General features: G+C 33.1%; 1 protein-coding gene across 1 annotated transcript in view; it reads right to left on the reverse strand.

The window, feature by feature from the left end:
* emp2 (epithelial membrane protein 2) overlaps positions 1-12,643 on the reverse strand; it is a 32,915-nt gene extending 20,272 nt beyond the window's left edge. Inside the window, exon 1 of the mRNA XM_062049466.1 lies at positions 12,514-12,643. The gene's annotated coding sequence lies outside the window, so the exon portion shown is untranslated. The remainder of the gene's footprint in view (positions 1-12,513) is intronic.
* Positions 12,644-12,873: the final 230 nt, after the last annotated feature.

Here is a 12,873-nt window from a genome sequence, read left to right on the forward strand (position 1 = left end):
TACAAATAATTGCTATTGTGACATCTAGTGGACACATTTAGAACAGCAGTTTCTTTCATTCAAAAATTTTGGGTAATCTTTATACTTAGCAAACTCATCCCGCGGGCCCCGATAAAACCAGTTTTTCCTCCCAAAACGTGGAAGTAATTGGTAAAAGTAGGGCTGCTGTTATCGATTATTTTAGTAATCGATTATTTTAGTAATCTATTATTTTAGTAATCGATTATTTTAGCAATCAATTAATCAGTCGTTTAGTTTGTTGGATCCAGAAGAAATCGGATCAAGGGCGTAAACTAGGGATGTGTACCAAATCCCGGCAGCCTTGCCAGGTTACCTGTTCACGTGAAATCCAACGCTGCCATGTTTTGGTGCCGGGGTTCGCCATTTGGCAATCACTCCAGCAACACTGAGAGCGGACTCAGCCAAACTACCTTGAGGTGATGTTGCCATTGTTCAATGCCAACAAAGCAATGGACTCCAAAAAAAAGTAGGTGAAAAGTAAGGCTCCACTTTTCCAAAATTGTGCTAGCTTGATGCTAATAATAATACATTGGCTTGTGCCACTGATTAGCATTAGCGATTTTACATGGCGAGTTCAACACCTCCAAATTTGTTCATGAAAACTACAGCCAAGAAGCAGGTTACAATCAAACAGCTGCTGTGTAAAAATAAAAGTACAATACTTACAGTATTAATTATTTTTAGGGCGCAACAAACAAAAAAAATATACACTACTGCCATCTAACGTCCTGAACTTGCAACTGTAATTGCAACCTTGTTTCATACTCAGAAATGATACTCAGAAATGTGATAATGAAACAACCGGACAAAAGTTGTAATAAACAGATGTTTTTTTCCCAGGTACTGGGAATTGGTACCGTATCGGTTGAAATGTGAACTGTACCTATCCCTGGCGGAGTCTGTATTTTAGGGTTGCAACGATGAATCGATTAAATCGATTAGAAAAAGGCTTTTATTTATATTCTGTTGCTTCGAATAATCGTTTAACGAGTGTAACGAATACAAAATGATAAATCTGAGCACATGGAGTTCCTGGAATTTAAAATATGTAGCCATTGCTTCCACACGGTCGCTGCAACAGAGCGTACATGAGAGCGGTGGCGTATGGGTGCTGTGATATGTGTGGCGGTGAACGGCAGGGAGTTTTTTTTTTGTGTGTGTATATTTTCACACTTGTTAAAGGCCTACTGAAATGATTTTTTTTTTATTTAAACGGGGATAGCAGATCCATTCTATGTGTCATACTTGATCATTTCACGATATTGCCATATTTTTGCTGAAAGGATTTAGTAGAGAACATCGACGATAAAGTTCGCAACTTTTGGTCGCTGATAAAAAAAGCCTTGCCTGTACCGGAAGTAGCGTGACGTCGCAGGTTGAAAGGCTCCTCACATTTCCCCATTGTTTACACCAGCAGCGAGAGAGATTCGGACGAGAAAGCGATGATTACCCCATTAATTTGAGCGAGGATGAAAGATTTGTGGATGAGGAACGTGAGAGTGAAGGACTAGAGTGCAGTGCAGGACGTATCTTTTTTCGCTCTGGCCGTAACTTAGGTAAAAGGGCTCATTGGATTCCACACTTTCTCCTTTTTCTATATATCCTCTTGAAAATGAGAGTCGAGGATGCGAAATGGACATTCACGGTGACTTTTATCTCCACGACAATACATCGGCGAAGCACTTTAGCTACAGAGCTAACGTGATAGCATCGGGCTTAACTGCAGATAGCAACAAAAGAAATAAACCCCTGACTGGAAGGATAGACAGAAAATCAACAATACTATTAAACCATGGACCTGTAACTACACGGTTAATGCTTTCCAGCCTGGCGAAGCTTAACAATGCTGTTGCTAACGACGCCATTGAAGCTAACTTAGCTATGGGACCTCACAGAGCTATGCTAAAAACATTAGCTATCCACCTACGCCAGCCAGCCCTCATCTGCTCATCAACACCCGTGCTCACCTGCGTTCCAGCGATCGACGGAGCGACGAAGGACTTCACCCGATCATAGATGCGGTCGGCGGCTAGCGTCGGATAGCGCGTCTGCTATCCTCAAAGTCCTCCTGGTTGTGTTGCTGCAGCCAGCCGCTAATACACCGATCCCACCTACAGCTTTCTTCTTTGCAGTCTTCATTGTTCATTAAACAAATTGCAAAAGATTCACCAACACAGATGTCCAGAATACTGTGGAATTTTGCGATGAAAACAGAGCTTTTTGTATTGGATACAATGGTGTCCGAATATTTCTGTTTCAACCATTGACGTCACGCGCATACGTCATCATACATAGACGTTTTCAACCGGAAGTTTCGCGGGAAATTTAAAATTGCACTTTATAAGTTAACCCGGCCGTATTGGCATGTGTTGCAATGTTAAGATTTCATCATTGATATATAAACTATCAGACTGCGTGGTCTGTAGTAGTGGGTTTCAGTAGGCCTTTAAAAGAGCAATTTTAATGTGGATGATGAGCATTTATTATAAACAAAGAATGATGTTTAGTAGGGGTGTAAAAAAAATAAATCGATTTTTGAATATTTTTAACGAATCTTAATCGATTTTAAAAAAGAGAGAAATGTTGGAAAGTTCTCTTGCTGCCTTATTTGTATTTGACTTTATTAAATGTTTATTAAACAAAACAAGTTTTCTTTGAAGTAATATCAAAATGTATCAGAGCTGTTTGTCTATTTTATGGAGGAATGTAGTTAATCATAAAACTGGCATCCAATGTTAATAAAAAATATTGATTTTGAACCGAGAATAATTTTGAATCGAGAATCGATTCCGAATCGAATCGTTGCATCCAAGAATCGAATCGGCTGGTAACCAAAGACTCACAGCCATAATGTTTATTTAGGCAAGCATAACAATCTTTGTTTATTTCAACAATTTTCTGAAGAAAAAGCTAAAAACTGTGTTTTATGCAATTACTCGATTATTCGAACAAAATAATCGATTTATGACTCGATTACTGAACAATGCATAGCTGCAGCCCAACTCGATTTGATTTTTTTTTTAGTTACACTCATTAAACAATTAATCGAAGCAACAGAATATAGAACCAAACTTTTTTTTTCTGACCAAATTAGTGGATTTAATCGATTAATCATTACCAATCGAATCGTTACCACCAAGAATCGAATCGAATTGTCTGGTACCCAAAGACTCACAGCCATTATGTTTAGGCAAGCATAGCAATCGGTCTTTTTTTCAACAATTTTCCGAAAAATGGCTATAAACCGTGTTTTATTTGATTACTCGATTATTCAAACCAAATAATCGATCGATGACTCAATAGATAGCTGCAGCCCAACTGGATTTGATCAATTTGTACTAGTTACACTCATTAAAGAATTAATCGAAGCAACAGAACACAGAACCAAGCTTTTTTTTCTGACCAAATTAGTGGATTTAATCGATTAATCGTTACCAATCGAATCATTACCACCAAGAATCGAATCGTCTGGTACCCAAAGACTCACAGCCATAATGTTTAGGCAAGCATAACAATCGTTCTTTATTTCAACAATTTTCCGAAAAATAGCTATATACTGTGTTTTATACGATTACTTGATAATTAGAACAAAATAATCAATCGATGACTCCATCCATCCATCCATCCATCCATCCATCCATCCAATAGATGGATGGATGGAATCGATGACTCAATTACTGAAATAATAGATAGCTGCAACCCAACTGGATTTGATCAGTTTGTATTAGTTGAACTCATTAAACAATTTTATCGAAGCAACAAATTAGTGGATTTAATCGATTAATCGTTACCAATCGAATTGTTACCAACAAGAATCAAATCAAATCGTCTGGTACCCAAAGACTCACAGCCACAATGTTTAGGCAAGGATAACACTTGTTCTTTATTTCAACAATTTTCCGAAAAATAGCTATAAACTGTGTTTTATCCGAATACTTGATTATTCGGAGAGAGAAAAAATCGATCGATGACTCAATAGATAGCTGCAGCCCAACTGGATTTGATCAATTTGTATTAGTTACACTCATTAAAGAATTAATCGAAGCAACAGAACACAGAACCAAACTTTTTTTCTGACCAAATTAGTGGATTTAATCCATTAATCGTTACCAATCGTATCATCACCACCAAGAATCGAATCGTCTGGTACCCAAAGACTTACAGCCATAATGTTTAGGCAAGCATAACAATTGTTCTTTATTTCAACAATTGTCCGAAAAAATAGCTATAAACTGTGTTTTACACAATTACTCGATTATTTGAAGAAAATAATCGATCGATGACTCGATTGCTGAAATAATACATAGCTGCAGCCCAACTGGATTTGAACAGTTTGTATTAGGTGAACTCATTAAACAGATAATCGAAGCAACAGAATATAGAACCAAACTTTTTTTTTCTGACCAAATTAGTGAATTTAATCGATTAAACGTTAACAATCGATCCGTTACCAACAATCAAATCGAATCGTCTGGTACCCAAAGACTTACAGCCAGGATGTTTAGGCAAGCATAACAATTGTTCTTTATTTCAACAATTTTCCGAAAAATAGCTATATACTGTGTTTTATAAGATTACTCGATAATTCGAACAAAATAATCAATCGATGACTCCATCCATCCATCCATCCATCCATCCATCCATCCAATAGATGGATGGATGGAATCGATGACTCAATTACTGAAATAATAGATAGCTGCAACCCAACTGGATTTGATCAGTTTGTATTAGTTGAACTCATTAAACAATTAATTAAAACAACAGAATACAGAACCAAACTTTTTTTTCTGACCAAATTAGTGGATTTAATCGATTAATCGTTACCAATCGAATCGTTACCAACAAGAATCAAATCAAATCGTCTGGTACCCAAAGACTTACAGCCATAATTTTTAGGCAAGCATAAGAATCGTTCTTTATTTCAGAGATTTTCCCAAAAATAGCTATAAACTGTGTTTTATCCGATTACTCGATTATTCAAAAAAAATAATCGATCGATGACTCGATTACTGAAATAATAGATAGCTGCAGCCCAACTGGATTTGATCAATTTGTATTAGTTACACTCATAAAACGATTTATCGAAGCAACAGAATATAGAACCAAACTTTTTTTTCTGATCAAATTAGTGGATTTAATTGATTAATCGTTGCAGCCCGGCAAGAGTTCGGATAAAAGGCAACTAAAGGGTCGACCCTACTTACTGTAACTGCGTGTGTCTGGGTGGTCTGTTCAGCGGCATCATGGTGTGTGTATGTGTGTGAGTGTGTGTACACAGCAACCACAGTGCAGGGTCTATTTTTAGTGGAAACACAAAAAACATATCTTCCCTGTGACTAAACAAACGTTTAAGAAAGAGAAAACACAATCTTCATATAAACGACTTCTTTACTTATTTCATACAGCAGAGTCAGACTCTAACAATGAGCTTCATATTATTTACTCGGGAATAACTTTGGGGAGAAGGCAAGACTAAACCAGGAGTACTCAATTACGTTTGTCCAAGGGCCAAAGTTGAATGATACAAATATAGGATGTACAGTATAAGGGCCACAGAGATAGTGGACGACTGACAAGAGGCTTTGTTCCGTTTCTTTCCTCCTGCTATAAATAACTCAAAACATGATGTCATATTTTTTATGAAAAATCCAGCAAAAGGTCCAAAATGTGATAAAGAACAAGGGATTACGTTTTGGGGATGATCCGGATCACCATCGGGAGAGCGATATAGCAATATGGATGAAAAATTGTAACACTTTTATATTGGTCAATATCGATAAGTATTGATACTTTTATGACCTGTGGAAAATAAGGGGAAAAAAATAGAAGGAACAATATATAACAATGTAAACATTTTTATTTGAACTGTAACATTTAGGGATGTCAAAAGAAATCGATTTTGCGAATGAATCACGATTCCTATTTATAAGATTAAGATTAAGATTAAAGTACCAATGATTGTCACACACACACTAGATGTGGTGAAATTTGTCCTCTGCATTTGTCCCATCCCCAACGATTCTTAATCAATTTGATAAAATATCAAGAAATCGACTTAAAAAGAAAACTAAATATTTGTTTTCGTTAGTTTTTGTTTTGAATCTGTCCTGGCCAGCCAGTCAGACAAATCATATAAATATATATATATATATATATATATATATATATATATATATATATATATATATATATATATATATATATATATATATATATATATATATATATATATATATATATATATATATATATATATATATATATATATATATATATATATATATATATATATATATATATATATATATATATATATATATATGTATATATATATATATATATATATATATATATATATATATATATATATATATATGTGTGTGTGTGTGTGTGTATAGATGTATATATGTGTATATGTATATATGTGTATATATGTGTGTATATGTAAATGTATATATATATGTGCAAATATGTATATATGTGTATATATGTGTGTATATGTATATATGTATATATATATATATATATATATATATATATATATATATATGTGTGTAAGTATGTATATATGTGTGTATATATATATATATATATATATATATATATATATATATATATATATATATATATATATATATATATATATATATAGTATATATCAAGGGTGTCAATAAAATAGATTTTCAAATTAATCACGCTTCTTAATTGACTTTTTTAAAAAAAATGTTTTTTCCTTATTGATTTCCTTATTCCTTATTATTATTATTATTGTTTATTTATTTTTATTTATTTTGTCCTATCCAGCCACTCAGACAAATTTGATTTTGATGTAGATGATCTATATCTGCTGTACAAATTTTTACTTTAGAAAAGATACTTCTCTTGTTGCCTTATTTGTATTTGACTTTATTAAATGTTTGGGTAGAATTGTATTAAACAAAACAAAACCAGTTTTATTTTAAATAATATAAAAATGTATCAGCGCTGTTTATCTATTTTATGGAGGAATGTAGTTAATCATAAAACTGGCACCCAATGTTATTAAAAAGTGTTGATTTTAAAACGAAAATTGTGTAATGCCCAAAGATTCACAGCCCTAATAACCTTCCTCTGATTATAATCCCTAAATCCATGCAAGTTTCAGGTAATTATGACAAATTGATCAAATGCAGTTGGGTTGCAGCTATCTATTATTTCAGTAATTAAGTCATCGATCGATTATTTTGTTCGAATAATCGAGTAAACATATAAAACACAGTATATATATATATATATATATATATATATATATATATATATATATATATATATATATATATATATATATACAGTACAAATGCAGTTAGCTTTCGGCCCTTGACCAAATGTTTTTTAGCCCAAATGAGTCGAGGTCTCAGGAGACGTGCTGACATTTGGCAGGATGACGGTTTGAACTCCAACTTTTGTTTGGACTATTGAAGCATATTTTCCCAGAGAAAGTCGTTTTATAAGTCGTTGGAGGTTCAAAGTTTATCAGAGTATTATCTTTTGTTGTTGTTGTTGTCGTTGGAACACCATACAGTTTTACCGGAACAGGATTTGGGATGGGGATTAGATTAATAAAAAATCCTAGGGGCATCACTTCCAGTTTGAGAAAGTGCACATTTATTAGTGTTGTCCTTAAAATGAAAAACAACAACAACAAAAAACAGCCCAAAATATTCAAAAAGCGGCTTTACTGTATCGCAGATTTTTTTTATTTATTATATCTTACTTATTTTGGTCTAAATTAAGTGTTAAATGAAGTATTATTAACGTCTTATAAAAATAAAGTGCAATTTTTGTCTTATTTTCTGTCAATACGTAAATATATTCTATTCCATTTCCAGGTTAAAGGTAAACAATGCTAACAACACGGCGGCTATTCTTCACCGCAAAAATCAAGATGGCCAACTTTCGGCAGAATAACTTTTTGATGCGTTTCATCTTCAACTCCTGCCTTGTCGATAACACATCTCCACACTGGTGAGACTCCCACGTGAGCGATGTGGAATGACAATGCTAACAACACGGAATGCTAACGATACGGCTAATGGTGCGATTGTCGAGTTGACCAAGTTTCGGCAGGACAGCTTGCAGAACACTCGTGATTTCAGCACATGGAAGCACAGTTCTAACTTCAAGGATAACCCAGGATGTGATTAAGTAGTTCCAGGTCGTGGTTGTGTTGTAGTGACCGGGTGATGGTGAGTACTTTATTCTACAGTAGAACACACTCAAGGTTACTATATTGGTGTGGAACAAGATTAAAGATGACCATATGACTGTTATTTTATGTTTAGAGGCCGATTATTATGTTAAAAAAACATATTAAGTGTCGTGATTCTACATGACAGTTTTGACTTCGTCCTTTATTTTCCTATGTTTGTTATCATTTCATGTACTGGTGCTTTTGTTTTGGTGGTAATTCCTGTTTGGTGCACCTTTACTATCTGTCCCTTCTCCAACCAGCACAGATGTTCCGCATTATCAATTTGTTCTATTTATTTCCACCTTCTTCCCTCCGTCAGGACATGTTCATTACCTTGTGTATGCCAAAGCGTTCCGTTTCTTTCCGACTTCCTGCTAGCCCTGTGGTACTTCTCTTCTTCCTGATACCTGGTTAAAGAGCCTTCTGCTCTCACTTTGCCTACCTTCTCTGCTTCCTGGGATCACGTTAACCGTCCAATTTCTGGGGTCGGAAAAAGTTTTTTTTGGGGGGGGGGGGTTTAAATAACAAAATAATTAAAATGTCAATAAAAATAAATTACAAAAATAAAATGAAATAATAACTAATTAAAATAATATAATTAAGATCAAAACAAATAATTACATCAAAATAAAGAAAGGAAATAAAACATAAAATAAAAAGGGCTTTCTGCTCGCACTTTGCCTATATTCTCTGCATCCTGGGATCAAGTTAACCGTCCAATTTCTGGGGTCGTAAATAGTTTTTTGTTTAAAAATTAAAAAAAATAAAAAAAAATAAAATAAAATAAAATAAAATATATATATATATATATATATATATATATATATATATATATATATATATATATATATATATATATATATATATATATATATATATATATATATATATATTTAAAATGTGTATTAAAAATAAATTTAAAAAAATCGAATAAAATAATTTTTAATTAAATTAATTTCATTAAAATCAAAACAAAGAATTACATTAAAAATTTTAAAAAAGGAAATAAAACATAAAATAAAAAGGTCCTTCTGCTCGCACTTAGTCTACTTTCTCTGCATCCTGGGATCACATTAACCGTCCAATTTCTGGGGTCGTAAATTGTTTTGTTCTTTTAATTAAACAACTTAATTAAATTACAAATAAAAAATGTATAAAACAAATTAAATTAAAAATAAATTAAAAAATTAAAATCTAATAAAATAATAATTAATCAAATACTGTAATTAAAATCAAAACAAAGAATTACATTAAAATAAGAAAAAGGAAATCAAACATAAAATAAATAAAAAACAAAAAATAATTATGAGAATATTACCAGGGTCATGCCTGGAACCAATTATCAGTGATAAACAAATGACGACTGTAATTAAATATCTCAGACAGCTCCAAGATAGGATTTGTGTATATACACAGGTTGTACTGGGAAGGTATTCAGGCATAATGTTGGGAAACAGGAAATTACACAATAAAATATCCCAGGAATGCAACGAGATTTAGTCCAGCAGGTGATTTTTAAATGAAATTATCCCCAAAGTTTTACAATATTGTTGAATTATTTACTGTCATAAAACTATAAGACAGACAAAAACATATATGGAGTATAACCACTGGATTTTCTACACAAACTCTGTGTGTGTGTGTGTGTGTGTGTGTGTGTGTGTGTGTGTGTGTGTGTGTGTGTGTGTGTGTGTGTGTGTGTGTGTGTGTGTGTGTGTGTGTGTGTGTGTGTGTGTGTGTGTGTGTGTGTGTGTGTGTGTTCTACACTAATTAGTATGTAGTAGAAATGGACAAATGGCCACATAAACACACACACACGTGCAAACGACTGTTTTTTCTGCAGGGTTGAAAGACTTCCCTCTGACATCGGAACCCTTTCATGTTGGACATTGACGTGTTTTTAGTGCGTGCGTGCGTGTGTGTGCGTGTGTATGTGTGTGTGTGTGTGTGTGTGTGTGTGTGTGTGTGTGTGTGTGTGTGTGTGTGTGTGTGTGTGTGTGTGTGTGTGTGTGTGTGTGTGTGTGTGTGTGTGTGTGTAATTCACACACATTCCCAAAGTGACAGCCCTGACTTATGACTCCCACATGTCCAAGAAAGGATAAGAAATATCTCAAATACAAACTTTAGCACACTTGACGTGTTTTTTCTTTATTTGTTTGGGGTTTTTTTTGGTCCGTCAGCAACTTTGCAAATACCTCCTGCTAAGCGGGCGTGCTGGCTAATATCAGATGTCAAGCCCCTCTCTGCTCCCGCTGTGTTCATGATGACAGGAAATATTGGAAAAACCAACACTGGCAAACATAGCTCATATTACAAAATGTCACTTTGAAGGTTTCTAGGGGGCAATTTGTATTATGAATATTAGGAGTGGGGGGGTGGGGGGGGGGGGGGTATCGCAGAATATTGCAATACTTTTTGTAACGACATATCCTTTTATGATGTCGTAATATAATTTTTTATAATTTATATATATTTATATATATAATTGTGGGGCCGATTATAACTCAATGGCGATTTCCAAAGGTGAGCAAGGCAGTGGACGCTTATGTATAGGATTTTTTTTTCCTTTATTAAATTAAAAATAATTTAAAACATTTAAAATATAATGTATATTTTGTAAATGTGTGCGTATGTGTTTGTAAATGCATGTATGTATGTGTATATATATGTAAGGGGTGCAGAAGAAAATCAGTTCTTATTCCTCCCGACTCTAAACTGATTAATAATTTTAAAAATCAATTAAGAATGTTGTTTTGTTTTTTTACAAGAAACTATTTAAAATAAAGACATTTTTTATGCCATGTCCATGCAACCAAAAATAGCTTTTCTGCCCTCTAACCTGTTTTGAAAAAGTTTCATTATAATCTAATCTTTTGGTATATATATATATATATATATATATATATATATATATATATATATATATATATATATATATATATATATATATATATATATATATATATATATGTATATATGTGTGTGTGTGTGTGTGTGTATATATATATATGTATATATGCATATGTGCGTGTGTGTGTATACATATGTGTGTGTGTATATAAGTATATATGTGTAAATGTGTATATTTATGTACGTGTGAGGATATGTGTATATATGTATGTGTGTAAATGTGTATACATGTACACATGAAATGTGTGTATATGTGTGTGTATATAAGTATATATTTATATGTGTAAGTGTATATATGTAAGTGTGTATATAAGTATATATGTATGTGTGTATAAATTTATATATTTACAAATATGTATATGTATGTGTATGTATGTATATGTATATGTATATGTATATATATTCATTTATTATTTTTAAATAGTGAGTATGATATACTGTACAATAGTATAATTCTCTGTATATCCATGCATAACAGTATAGAGATGTGGTGTTTTTCTCCTTTTTTGTATTATCATTTACTAGAAAAGAATATCTGTATTTATGTTGTTGTTGTTTTTTAAATCAAATAAATGACATTCACTAGTTGTGTTTATTTCCAAAAAAAAAAATGGCAACGTCGAAAGACAATATATTGTCTAATTTTGTGACACCATTGCAATAAAGTAATAGAAAAGAGAAATAACAAATATTATGAGTCAAAATGTATATATGTATGTATATTTACTTTTAAAACCTATGCTTTTTTTGCAAACTAGTGTAAATTTACAATGGAATCACAGTAAATATTTCAACATATATATTTAAATTGTATATCTCGTCTTTCATAATAAAGACAATTTAAATAGAACAGATGTGAATATTTTTATGAATGTTTTTATGTATAATCAACATCCCTCATAAGGTTTTATTTGCACCACTAGAGGGCGCAGTCTATAGTAAAGAAATATGTGTAGGGGCGTGACACATTCACAAATTAGTCTATAATAAATTTGATCTGTAACTGTTTTTTGTTATTTATTCAGGCAAAAAAAGTTCAACAACAAAATGTAAGTTAATGTTTTTTTCTAGAGAAGAGAATGTTTAAATGTAAAGTTGCCATATGGAAGCACACAAAGTGAAGCAAAAGAAGATGAGAGTGAGAGAAAATAAGAACAAAATATAATTTAGAGTTCAGACTTTTGTCTTCTTGTTTGAGGTCCAATTTCATCCTAAACTTGGAAGCTGAGGCTGATTTTGTGCGTCAAAAAATGAGCTCAAAAGAAGAGAAAGTGCGGAGAACACATGAAGTCCCCTCAATAAAGTTGGACCTTTACTGAAGGAATCGCATTAAAAACATTTTTTTTACTCACCGAGTTGGAAACAGAAGTTGAGAAAGTGAAAAAGGAGCCAAAATGAAGCAAAAGTCACCAAGTCTCCACTGTAGCAACGCACCAAAGTTAAAGACGCGCACGATGACGCTCGCTCCCTGGCCGCGGTGCTGCTGGCGTGAACGCGCATGGGAAGGCGCTCACTCGGCCTGGGCGTGGCCTGGGGGATCACCGTGCGCGCGCACGTGTGCGTGGAGTCGTGACGCTCAAGAGTGGTAATGAGGCGCAAAAAAGGGGGTTAAAAAAAACAGTCAGCGTGTGCTCACTTTGTAGACAACCCTTCAAAATAAAACAAAATCAGAAAGTAAAAAGATGGAAAATTAGTTTTAAAACTCGTTTTCA

The sequence above is a fragment of the Entelurus aequoreus genome, linkage group LG06 (genome assembly GCF_033978785.1).
Source record: "Entelurus aequoreus isolate RoL-2023_Sb linkage group LG06, RoL_Eaeq_v1.1, whole genome shotgun sequence".
NCBI classification, from domain to species: domain Eukaryota; kingdom Metazoa; phylum Chordata; class Actinopteri; order Syngnathiformes; family Syngnathidae; genus Entelurus; species Entelurus aequoreus.